Below are 13,617 nucleotides of genomic sequence, written 5' to 3' on the forward strand. Positions count from 1 at the left end.
TAATTGGTCACTTGTCTGTTGCCTGGCTACCAGTTTCGCTGTAGCTGGCTAAGCACTCTATTTGAGCGACATATACACAAATTAATAATAAAATTAAAAGAAATATTTGATCATTCTCCATAAAGCGGTCGTTATTTACATCTCATTTCATCAGTAAACCGTTGTGCTACCAAGGCAACAGCTGACGCTTTTGTATTACATTCTGAAGAGTGGCCGTTATCAGCCCCACAGTGGAAAATGAAACCGTAACCCGGATCGGCACTGAATGGAACGGTTACGCAATGAGAACAGTTTGGCCCGATGGTGGAAAAGTGGCTAATAGTTCAACCTTAAGGCCATGTGTCCACCAAAGCGTTTTTTCCAGCTGCTAGCATACTTTTTCAATTGTTTTCAATGGGAGCGCTGCGTTTTTTTAAACGCCAGGAGCGTAACAAGGCGCTGAGCGTCTTTTTCACGCTCAAGCGCTGAGAGCTTGGCATTTTTTACTGGTCGCCTCGAGTTGAAGAATGTTCAACTTTGAGTAAAACGCTGCGCTCATCACTGTCACTTTTTAGCCAGCCGTCCAATCAGAGTGGAGGAGGGGGGGACAAATACAACACCGACCAACTGTCACAACATTCTTGCTGTACAACGACATTAACAAGCAGAGAACGGAACAAAATGAATGAGAAATTAATATTGCTGGTCTCCGAAAATACATAGCAAGTAATTCCACATTGTGTCAACATTTTTAGTCTGAAACAAATTACCTGCAAAATCAGTTATAAGTAACAGTGCCACGGATATTCCGTATCATAGCAACAAAGCGTCTCAACGGAAAAAAAAAAACACTGCGCAGCTGAAGCTCTCTCAAGCGCTCACAGATAGGCGTTCTAAGCAGAGCGTCTAGCTTTGGTGGACACACGGCCTAATAGTGAATTTATTCAACAATATCTATTGAAGGTTGTTTTGAATCAGTGGTTCGGAGCACTGCCAAAGTCACGTGAATCCTTGAAATTTCGAAACACTTATGACGTAATGAAGCCTCACTTAGTGAAATCATGTGACAGTTTGATACATGCTTCAAACCCCTGATTCGAAACAAAAGATTCGTTAAGCTTCAAAGCTTCATGAAGCAGTGTTTTGAAATAGCCCATCACTAGATATTGTTGAATAAAGTCGTTATTTTGTTTTTTTGGCGCACAAAAAGTATTCATAACATTAAGGTTGAACCACTGTACTCACATGAACTGTTTTAAATATGTCTTTAGTAGCTTTCTGGGTGTTTGAAAGAAATTAACTTGCTCTCAATGCAGGCCTCACTGAGCCATCGGATTATATCAAAAATATCTTAATTTGTGTTCCGAAGATGAACGAAAGTCTTACGGTGTGGAACGACATGAGGGTAATTAAGGGTAATTAATTAATGACAGAATTTTCATTTTTGGTTGAACTAACCTTTTAATATACATTTCATTAGCTTGACTACACGCTGTTTATGGCTCATCCAATAAGAGTTAGAATTATCTAAAACGGTAAATGTTATTCAAATTCAAATGCATCTCATAAAATGACTGATGTGTTAATGCAAGGAGACTCAGAGCCACAGGGTTTTGGCACCAAACACAAAACTCAACACGAATCTATTTTCAAAATGTTGTCATTGAGAATAGTGAGGGTTTACGCGTCATCCTGTGAGTTCAACCTGTACGGTCACACTGACACATGCACATGAGGGTCAGAGCGACTTCAGCAGAGAGAGAAGATCAATGGAGTGTGAAAGTGATTAGAGGAAAGAATGCCACCCTGAGACAAGAACAGAGAATGAGAGCTAAAAGCAGAAAAGGTGGAAGTATGGAATACGGAATGAGGGGCCGGGAAAGTATGAGGAATGAAAACAAAGAGGGCCATGAAGGATGGATATAAGTTGGCACACTAAAAATGAATGGAAAATGAAAACAGGAAAAAGTAAGAAAAATGAAAGTTGCATTATAAATAGGGGAGAAGAGGAAATGAGACGAGCAGATGAGAATAGGGAGAGGATGAGGACGATTTGAGAAATAAGAGATGAGGCGAAAGGAGAGCAGTATTAATGTAGGACAACCAGGGAGGAGAGAGCAATCTGAGGAGAACAGAGAAATAGAAGGGAAAAAGGACTGAAAGGAAAGAGCAGGAGGAGAAAGAAAAGCTAAATGAATGGAATGTTAGTCTGGGGTTCTATGGCACTTTTGGCCACTAGAAATGAGTCATATTTCATGTATGCTTTTCAATGACACTGTTGGTAAACAAGTACACCAAATTTATTCTTAAAAAATTTTTTATTTCACTTTTGTTTAGGTCATAATAGTTTTAATAATCAACAAAAATATTAATAATTTTATGATTTTCATTTTTTAAGATTGGAAGTAAGTTAAAACTTGCTTCATGAGCATCAAATCAGCATATTAGAATGATTTTTGAAGTATCATGTGACACTGAAGACTGGAGTAAAGGTGCGTTGACGCGGCCTCGTAATTCCTGTAGTTACGAGATTCTAGCTTGTAAAAAGCGTTCACGTCCTCGTAGAGCTCGTAATTACAGCTTGTAAGCTGGGAATTTTCTGAAAGCTCCCACATGTACCATTCATTTAGGCGTTGATAGTGGTGCCATGGAAACGCATAATTCCCAGTCCAAGGACCAAAAGGACGTGAACAGCTCCGAATATAACGTCACATGTTGTTATCTCAAGATTCTGGTAAATACAAGGTGACGTGAATGCAGCATAATGATGCTGAAAATTCAGCTTTGCTATCAGATCAATCAATCAAACAATCTGGATAAATTATGGAAAACATGGGTTGGAAATGTTTCACTCATTGCATCCTATTTCCATTCTCATCATATTAAATATGCTACCCTCAATAACCTCTTTGGAGAGAAAATAGCAGCAGTGAAGGAAATGCAATGACTAGAGGAGAAATGTTGAGGCAGTTCTCTAGAGAGAGACAGTGAGATAGAGGAGGGTAGAGGGCAGAAAGTGTGAGTGAAATAAGAGAGAGGGAGAGTCTGTGATAGAGAGAGAGGGGAATAGCTCGAGGATGTTCTGTATAACTCATTGACCTCTCAACATCAGCACCACAAACACATGATTCCCTCCGTACAAGCACATATGATTGAGAGATAGCCTTGTAGTAGGACACGGGGTTAGATAGAACTCAAATGTCAACCAAAATCATTTGTTCCAGTACCAGAAGCAGACAGATCACTTGATTCTGTCCTTCATTATATCTTTTCCACCCTTGAGCAAGACACTGATCCTCAGTTCTACTTCTGGCTTTTCGCTATGACTGTTGGATCTCCCTTTTGGGCTATGTTCAGATGGACAAATATGTGATTAGGAAAAGTAAGAATTAAAAAATCTATTGTAGGGTTATGATCTGGGTTGCAGATTTGAGCTCTGCAAGTTTGGATTAATGAACTAATCACCATCTTGAGAAAGACCCCAGACTCCTTAATGGAGACTGACTTTGTAAGCTGACATGAGCTATAATACTACTGCTCATTATGCACAAAATACTTCTTCCATTTAAATCTGCAGTCCGGCATTTTTAGCCCTGTAGCGGTTAATAAACAGATCTGCACGCGTCTTGCGGAAGAACATTGTAGTCGGAGCTACTTTTCTCCATGTATGTCTATGGCAGTAACTGTGATACTCTGCAGCGGTTCCGACCAAACCGGTCTCAAATAGTCAGAATATAAACACATATTATAAGTGTACCATAATGATTCAGGGTAAGACAAAAACATGGTTTGGAAAATGGATTCATGTTGTACATTCTCATTATATAAATTTTGTAAATACTGAACACAAAAAAAGTTAGAGACAGCAGCTTTAATTAAAAAAAAAAAAAAAAAAAAAAGTTAAAAAACAAATTGTGAAGATCACAATATGCTACATTAAAACACTTTCATCACATGACCTCATTAAATGCTTGTTTAATTTAAATTTATCATTATTCATTATCATTATCATCATATACAATAATGATATTTTATTCTTAAAGTTCACCCAAAAATGAAAATTCTGTCATTAATTACTCACCCTCATGTCGCTCCACACCAGTAAGACCTTCGTTCATCTTCAGAAAACAAATTAAGATATTTTTGATAAAATCATGATGAAATTTCGAAACACTTATGGTGTAACGAAGCGCTGTTTACTGAAATCACGTGACGTTGGCGCTCTGAACCAATGATTCGAAACAAATGAACTGTTGAACTGTTTTAAAACATCTTTAGTAGCTTTCTGGGCATTGAAAGTGTTAACTGTCTTGCTGGCAATGCAGGCCTCACTGAGCCATCGGATTTCATAAAAAATATCTTAAAGGTCCCGTTTTTCGTGGTTTTTTGAAGCTTTGATTGTGTTTATAGTGTGCAATATAACATGTGTTCATGTTTCGCGTGTAAAAAAAACACAGTATTTTTCACATAATTTACTTATCTGTATACCGCTGTTTCCACTGTCATAAAAACGGGCTGATGACTTCCTTGTTCTATGAAGTCCCTCCTTCAGAAATACGTAACGAGTTCTGATTGTGCCAGCGGTTCCGGTGTTGTGATTCGACAGCAGTTTAGCGCATCTTGCCCGGAAAGGTCACGCCTCTTACCATAACGTGGAGATGCACGCGCTCAGTGTTATTGTAAACATGTCTTTAATTTTACCCTATCAATTTGAGCCGGAATCAGACCCGGTGATTGGACTGCGGGATGAAAATAACAGCGTTTCGACAACATGGCGACAAACACACTCTACAAACGCAACTCTTGTGTATTCCTGTGGGCGGAGGTTAGTCAAAAAACTGTTTTAGTGACGTCATTAAAGAAGGAAGTAGTCCAAACTGGCCGTTCGATGTAGGCGACTTCTGTTAAATAAAATATCTCGCTTGGCATTGAACTTTGAGCTTTAAAATTGTACAGATTTTATTTATACTCTAACAACAACATTACACACTAACTAAAGTTTGAAACATGGGATCACAAAGAACGGGACCTTTAATTTGTGTTACGAAGATGAACGAAACGTCTTACGGGTGTAGAACGACATGAGGGTGAGTAATTAATGAGTAAGTAATTAATTAATGAATAATTAATTTTAATTTTTGGGTGAACTAACCCTTTAACTATGCAACCTGAAATCAAATGGCCAGTGATGTTTTATAATTTAAGGATGCCACTTCAAACAAAAACACTTGATTACGTATGTACTTCGAAACACAGGATATGTCAGTCTGATGTTGACAATGCCAACATCACTTTGCCTTTAGCATGCTAGAAAACATCTAATCTTTCATGATTAGCCTCGTGTGATTCTAAATTTGTAAATAAGAGAAAAACAGATGCCTGAACAGATTAAAGTGTTTAGCACAAACAAAGGCTGAGGAGACAACCAGAGAAATAACATGCCTAACCATGCTTTTACTGAATGGCACTTCAATCATGTTGTTTTGTAAAGCCCATTTTCTATGTAAATAATGTGCATGTGATGGAAAATAGATAACAGTGGTATATTTCAGCACCAGAGACAATGAACACACACAGAAAACACATAAAAGGCTTTCACATCACCATAACAGACTTTAAAGCTTCAATTACACACTTCACCTGACGTTTTGGCAACAACAAAACTATCCACTTTGCATCTACAATTTCATTATGTATTAGATAGGTAATAACGACCTGAAAAGAACAATTATTTAGTAATGAATTAACTCAAAGGGGAAATATTAATAATTATTCATAACTCATTATGATTATTAATTATGATTAATTATGAATATGCAAATCAGTTGATCAAATTAACTGGATGTAGCTACATTATGTCACGGTGCATACAAGAACAAGATGGTAAGATCCAAGTGCAGCGATGTTTATTACAGGAAACTCCAAGCACGTAATCCAGAACACAGGCAAAGGTTAAACTCCACAAAACAGTCCAATAACAGAAATCCAGAGAAACAAAAGTGCACGTAACAAACAACAAACCACAACAAAGGACAGAAACAACTGAGTATAAATAGACAGATACTGACGAGGAAACAAAACAGCTGGGTGCAATGAATGGGATAATGAGTCCAGGAGGTGAGTATGGGTAATGAAGTCCAAAACAGTGAAACAAGAGTCCATGTTGGAGTGCCCTCTGCTGGCTAAACAGGGCACTCCAACTCATGATCATGACAGTACCCCCTCCTTACGGAGCGGCTACCAGACGCTCCATGAAAAACAAAAAAACACAACTCTCAGGAGGGAGGTGGACTGGAGGAGGACCAGGGGGAGGGTTGGCGGGCCAAGACCGACCGATACCAGGGCGGTGCTGGCGGAACTGACCAGGCGGGTTCCAGAGGGTCTGGAGTCCTGGCTAATTGCCAGGGCGGCACTGGAGGAACTGACCAGGTGGGTTCCCAAGGGTCTGGAGTCCTGGCTAATTGCCAGGGCGGCACTGGAGGAACTGACCAGGCGGGTTCCCGCGGTTCAGACGGCCGGGGCAGTGGCAGCAGGGCAGAAAGCCTGGGCGACGACGGCAGGGCAGAAGGCTTGGATGGCGGCGGCAGGACAGACGCGGCAGGGCAGACGACCTGGGCGGCGGCAGCAGGGCTGGCCATGGGTGCTCCGTGGCCGTATCAGGGAGAGCGGGCAGCTCGGTGATGGCCTCCGTGGCCGTATCAGGGAGAGCGGGCAGCTCGGTGATGGCAGCGGGCTCAGGCTGGGGCTGCTCTGGGACGACAGCGGGCTGCTCTGGGACGACAGCGGGCTGCTCTGGGACGACAGCGGGCTGCTCTGGGACGACAGCGGGCTGCTCTGGGACGACAGCGGGCTGCTCTGGGACGACAGCGGGCTGCTCTGGGACGACAGCGGGCTGCTCGGGCTGCTCTGGGACGACAGCGGGCTGCTCGGGCTGCTCTGGGACGACAGCGGGCTGCTCGGGCTGCTCTGGGACGACAGCGGGCTGCTCGGGCTGCTCTGGGACGACAGCGGGCTGCTCGGGCTGCTCTGGGACGACAGCGGGCTGCTCGGGCTGCTCTGGGACGACAGCGGGCTGCTCGGGCTGCTCTGGGACGACAGCGGGCTGCTCGGGCTGCTCTGGGACGACAGCGGGCTGCTCGGGCTGCTCTGGGACGACAGCGGGCTGCTCGGGCTGCTCTGGGACGACAGCGGGCTGCTCGGGCTGCTCTGGGACGACAGCGGGCTGCTCGGGCTGCTCTGGGACGACAGCGGGCTGCTCGGGCTGCTCTGGGACGACAGCGGGCTGCTCGGGCTGCTCTGGGACGACAGCGGGCTGCTCGGGCTGCTCTGGGACGACAGCGGGCTGCTCGGGCTGCTCTGGGACGACAGCGGGCTGCTCGGGCTGCTCTGGGACGACAGCGGGCTGCTCGGGCTGCTCTGGGACGACAGCGGGCTGCTCGGGCTGCTCTGGGACGACAGCGGGCTGCTCGGGCTGCTCTGGGACGACAGCGGGCTGCTCGGGCTGCTCTGGGACGACAGCGGGCTGCTCGGGCTGCTCTGGGACGACAGCGGGCTGCTCGGGCTGCTCGGGCTGCTCTGGGACGACAGCGGGCTGCTCGGGCTGCTCTGGGACGACAGCGGGCTGCTCTGGGGGCGCCGACAGGGCAAGGCGCTTAGTTGGCGCCAGCAGGGCAAGGCGCTTGGGAAAACAGAGAACAACCCCTGGAACGGACTCACTGGCTGGAGCGGGCTCTGGAGCGGACACACTGGCTGGAGCAGGCTCTGGGGCGGACACACTGGCTAGAGCGGACTCACTGGCTGGAGCGGACTCACTGGCTGGAGCGGGCTCTGAAGTGAACTCACTGGCTGGAGCGGGCTCTGGAGTGAACTCACTGGCTGGAGCGGACTCACTGACTGGAGCGGACTCCCTGGCTGGAGTGAACTCACTGGCTGGAGCGGACTCCCTGGCTGGAGCGGACTCCCTGGCTGGAGCGGACTCCCTGGCTGGAGCGGACTCCCTGAACTCACTGGCTGGAGCGGACTCCCTGGCTGGAGCGGAACTCACAGGTCTTGAGGGATGGAAGCCTTCCTCCTCCTCTTCCTCCTTTTACGTATGTGAAGAGGAGACTCAGTGCCCACTTCCTCTGTGGCCTCTGGAGCAGACTCACAGGCTGGAAGCAGACTAATGGGCTGGAGCGGACTCACGGGCTGGAGCGGGCTCACGGGCTGGAGTGGGTGCTGGAGGTAGTCGAATCAGCCCATTCCCACGCAGATGCAGGTAATTTGAGAAATTCCAAAAGTTTAACCCCCTTATCAGCTCCATCTCCCACTGCGGCAGAGGTTTATCCAGACACCCATTGAATATGTCCTTGAGGACCACATCAGGGAGATTTAACCTCTCAGCCCGTGACCAAAACCTTTGGGTGAAAGCCCTCACCTCCATTCCCCTCTGACAAAGCTTGGTCAGACAAGACTGACCCTCCTCAGCCCCAGCAGACGGCCGGATCCTTCCGCTGCTGGATCTAGACTTGGTGGTTTGTTCTGTCACGGTGCATACAAGAACAAGATGGTAAGATCCAAGTGCAGCGATGTTTATTACAGGAAACTCCAAGCACGTAATCCAGAACACAGGCAAAGGTTAAACTCCACAAAACAGTCCAATAACAGAAATCCAGAGAAACAAAAGTGCACGTAACATAAACAACAAACCACAAAAAAGGACAGAAACAACTGAGTATAAATAGACAGATACTGACGAGGAAACACAAAACAGCTGGGTGCAATGAATGGGATAATGAGTCCAGGAGGTGAGTATGGGTAATGAAGTCCAAAACAGTGAAACAAGAGTCCATGTTGGAGTGCCCTCTGCTGGCTAAACAGGGCACTCCAACTCATGATCATGACACATTAAGATTAATGTTACAATCAATTAACCTGTTCGTCCGGTGGACACTCAGTGTTGATTGTTTATTAATTCTAAGAAATGTTCATTTCTAGGTTATGGAAAAAACAATGTTCTTATTGTACAGTACTACTCAGAGCATGTAGTCAGGATCTAAATCACTTAAGAGGCAATTATTTTTAACAGAATTATTAACAGAACCAAAGTCAGAACCAAACATGTATTGTGCACAATTCTTTATTAACTAACTCACAAACACATAATTAAACTAACAAACACATAACATACACGCAGGTCACACACATGCATAGGTAAGAATGAGCAGTGATAGAGTTGAACCGGAAGGTGAACCGTTAATGGAGCTATAGGAAAAAGTCAAAGACAATCTGGAAAAGAATCATCAGTTTCCTAAGTAATAAAAACACCTTTGCTGACAGAGGTAAGTTTTACAAATCAATAATAAATCGCTGTTTAGTGTTCAAATGTAAGATACTTGCAAGATGGCTTTAGGCTGAGGAGCATCAGATCTGCAGGCTGAGAAGAAATCTTGATGATTCTGTCCGAAGTTGTTGCCAGTATCTTCTGCGTTAGATGAAGTACTATGAAACAACTTATAGATGAGCACATGGCTGGGTTGTAGGCCTTGGCCTGAAAAGTCCTGCAGCAAGAAGGGGGTCTCTTCAGTCGTCCAAGAGGCAAGGAAAGAGAGGGAGTGGCATTGTTCACTGGCTTTTAATCTCTGGTCAAAGTCACACCTCTTAGTTGTTGACCGGACCAATGAAAATGTTGTATTTCCGGGCGACAACATGCCTCCTGTCAGGGCTTTTACGACCGAGCAAGATTAACTGGCTGAGTTTTTGAAGAAGAGCTATTAAAGAATCTTGTAATACTGATGTGTTGCACAGGTATGGACATACTGCATACACAAGCATTTAAATCTTCCCGATACGAACCCATAGACACTAAACATGGCATAATTGAAGTTACCTTAAATGTATCAAAACACGTGAATACAATGAGTGCAATACAACAACAGTAATAATGGATACCATTTCCTGGGGATATGCATGTTCATTTATAGAACAGTCTGTCTATAAATTAATGCAGGAACATCTGTGTTCTGTGTGGAAAATGCAGGGAAGATGCAGGTTTCCTGTGTCTTTTTGTCTCTGCTTTTCCACACACACACATACTTCAGGGCAATAAAACTAAGGCTGGTCTTCTCAGGGGATGGGGACAGACCCCAGTGTGAGCTTTAAACAATTATTGGTTAACTATAACAAATAATTGTGTCTGATTTGTCTCAGTCTTTACATAATTCCCCCCTTTCGATCGTTGTTGTCCCTCTTATGGCAACAGTGAGCAACGCTGAAGGTGCAGAAAGATCAGACACACCACTGGCACACAAGGCTGGAAGGCTGTGATGGGCCCTGGTTGTATGTGTCTCCTGGAGTGGTGGTCATTCCATGGCGGTTGATGTAGACAGTAGGCAAGCTCAGGTCTCTGAGCTGGTGCTGCAGGCATCGAGGCAGCCGGTGCCTTGACAGTGTGTCACCTGTCACTCTAAAGTCAGTTAGTGTGAGTGAGATGTTTGCTGGTTGCAAGGTTCAGGTCTTTGAGCTTGCTCAGCAGGTGTCGAGGTAGCAGGTGCTTTGACAGTGTCACCTGTCATTCGGACACCCATGAAGCAGGTGGTTGCAGGAAGAGGTTATGGGAGTTGTAGTGTGAAGAGTGTTTCAGACTGACCTAGGGTTGATGACAGAAGGGCAGCAGGTGTTTGTTACCTCTGCTCTCATCAGAAGGAGTCTGAAGTTTGCTGTGTCCCTCTGCTCTTGTGGCAACGCTGACTTGAGCAGGTCTGAGTGGTGTTGTGTGAGTGGTCAGAAGCTTGTGCTTCTGAGTACCTCTCAGGTAAGTACTGTTCAAGGAGCTATCTTACTAGCGTTACAGGTTTGATGCCGGCATGTCCAGCGTCCTTGTGCAGCCTCTGGATGGCTGCTGTGTAAAGGACATTGAAGCTGTTGCTGGAGGTCTTTGAATGACACTTCATGTGAATAATTTATGTAAATAAATCACATAGATGAAAGAAATAATACTAGTAAAAATGAATGGCTGACTGCTATTATGATTAAAAACAATACAAAGATTAAAAGAAGTGATTAAAACAGCAGAATGACCTGGTATTGGGAATAGTCAATAGCACTAGTGATTAACAGCTGCAGCATGTTCAGGACCACACTAAGTGTGTGTGTGTCTCCCTGAAGTTTAGTCAGTGTGCTGTTGAAAAATCTTAATAAATCCTAGAATTCTTCTTTAGCTAAACAGTTTACATGTAATTAAATTTAGATTTAATTACCCTAGTAACTGCAGATTTAGCTGAACAGTGTTCAGGGAGAAATGCACCTAAGTGCAGATCAAATTAGCTGAGAAGAATTAGGTAAGGAAAGAGAAAGATCAGAAAACCAGGAATGTGGTTACAGGAAATTGGTTTAGATCACTTCACACTGCATACATACAAGCTGTAGTTAAAGGCTTCAAGTAAATAATGCTAACCGTTAACTGTAGTAGTTTAGTTAGCCACCTTAGCTGGAGGGCCGGTAGGTCGTATTAGCTTAGCTCCCTAGCCTGGTTTGTTTACAATATGATGTCACGAGGTGTCGAGTTAGTACTTCCTATGACAAGTTGTTGTCATGAGAAGCAGTGCATGTCAGAGCAATTCAACAGTTCATGAAGAATGTCTGCACATTTGAAACGAGTTATGCATCGAGTTAAAATGGGGCTCTTATACTTCAGTAATTCAAACTTAAATTCAGTAAGATGCAAGTATGGTTTGACATTTGCAAATTTTACTCTAATTGAAACATCTTCTTGACTAATTTAAAGAGTAGTTACACAGATTTGCCGAGAGTCAAAACTGGTCTAAGCGCAGAAGTCTCATCTTGTGAATAAATACTGATGTTTCTATCGGCCAATGAAACATATTATTGATCACCAGGTGGCTATGCTTGTAGATGCAGCTAAAGTTTAAATGAATGAGTCATGAGTCACTCTGACTATAATTTCTGTGGCATTTGCTCTGTATAAAGGAAACCTTCATCCAAATCTACATTCATATAACACTGTACTGAGATTTTTCATCAGAAACAGGTTAAGCAATACTGTAATTGGTATTTCTTCAACCAAAGTAGAATAATCACTTCTGGTACAGTTTACATGCTGCTGAGTCGAGATTCCTTCGTCAAAACAGACTTACGCTCTAATACTAAAATTAGGTTCCCTTTCATGGGAACCTTCTGCGTGATTGCGTCGTGAAGCACTCTTGTATCTAACCAATGATGAGACGAGACATCAGAGGCGGGTGACGTCACGGACCAGGAAACTATAAAGCATACCCAGAACAAATAAGAAATACCCAGAATCTCATATAAGACACAATATTATGGCGTAAAAATAGCAGTTCATCCCTGCACTCGATTCATAACGGGTGGGGATACACACGAGATGTGTGTTGTTTGTCTGGGAGTTGAGCATGCCCAGGCAGCTCTCGAGGGAGCTGTCTGCGTGCATTGTGAGAAGCTCACTCTCAGAACTCTGAGATCACGCCGGGCACTCTTTGAAAAGAAAGAGGGTGCCGCGGCCAGTGTTCCAAGTTCCTGCTGTCGAGGCACAGCGGCGGCTCCATTCATGGGGTTCACAGATGGATCTGACAGAGGGGTTAGAGATGGGCCCAGCCTTATTTCTGCCTTCACCTGCCAGATCCAGTGTCTCTCCTCTGGTGGCGGAAGCACGTGCTGCGGTTTCTTCCCACCAGAGAGAGACATCAGCGCTTCATCTATCTTCCTCCGAGGAGGTTGATGTGATGAGCGTCGAGACTGGGGATGAGGACCCGCCATCCTGATCTCCAGCATATGAGGAGCTCTTGGAGGTAGTGACCAGGGCTGTAGATAAATTAAAAATTGACTGGCCCGTGGAGAGGGGAGAAACAAAACCAAAAAGCAAACTAGACGAGCGCTTTCTCCCCGCATGGTCACTACCCCAGCGTCGGGGTCTGCCTTTCTTTCCCGATCTCCACATCGAGGTGTCGAGATCTTGGAGAAGGCCAGTGCAGTATGTGCAGCCCCCAGACATCTACATACAGCAATATTACGGGGCTGAAACAGCACGGATATGGGGCGATGCCTTGGGTTGAGGAGTCTGCATCGTCCCTAAAAACCCTGACGCTGCCCACCAAGCCCCTAAAGACAACATCGCGTTTGGTGGACAAAGTTTATTCGGTGGCAGGTCAGGCAGCGGCATGTCTCCATACCATGTCGATTCTCCAAGCATATCAAGCTGACCTGCTGGGGGAAATTGATGACAGCGGGGAAGCCACATTTGAATGTATACAAGAGCTTAGAAAAGCTACCGATCTAGCTCTCTGGGCCACCAAGGAGACGGCCAAGTCAATAGGCCGTTCTATGGCAGCCCTGGTGGCCACAGAGAGGCAATTGTGGCTAAATCTTTCCGATCTGAGAGACAGGGACAAAACTGCTCTCGTGGATTCACTGCTCTCTCCTGCGGGCCTCTTCGGCGACACCGTAACATTGGTCGTCGAGAGGTTCCAGGAGACGAAAAAACAATCAGCGGCGTTCCAGAGATTTCTTCCCCGCCGTATCAAACATCCCCCCGAGGCTGCTGAGCAGGAGCAGCCTCGGCCATCCACGAGCTCCTCAGCGCACAGAGCACAACAAAAAGCCAGTGTGGCCACCCGCACTCCC

Source organism: Megalobrama amblycephala, linkage group LG5 (assembly GCF_018812025.1).
Source record: "Megalobrama amblycephala isolate DHTTF-2021 linkage group LG5, ASM1881202v1, whole genome shotgun sequence".
Lineage (NCBI taxonomy): Eukaryota > Metazoa > Chordata > Actinopteri > Cypriniformes > Xenocyprididae > Megalobrama > Megalobrama amblycephala.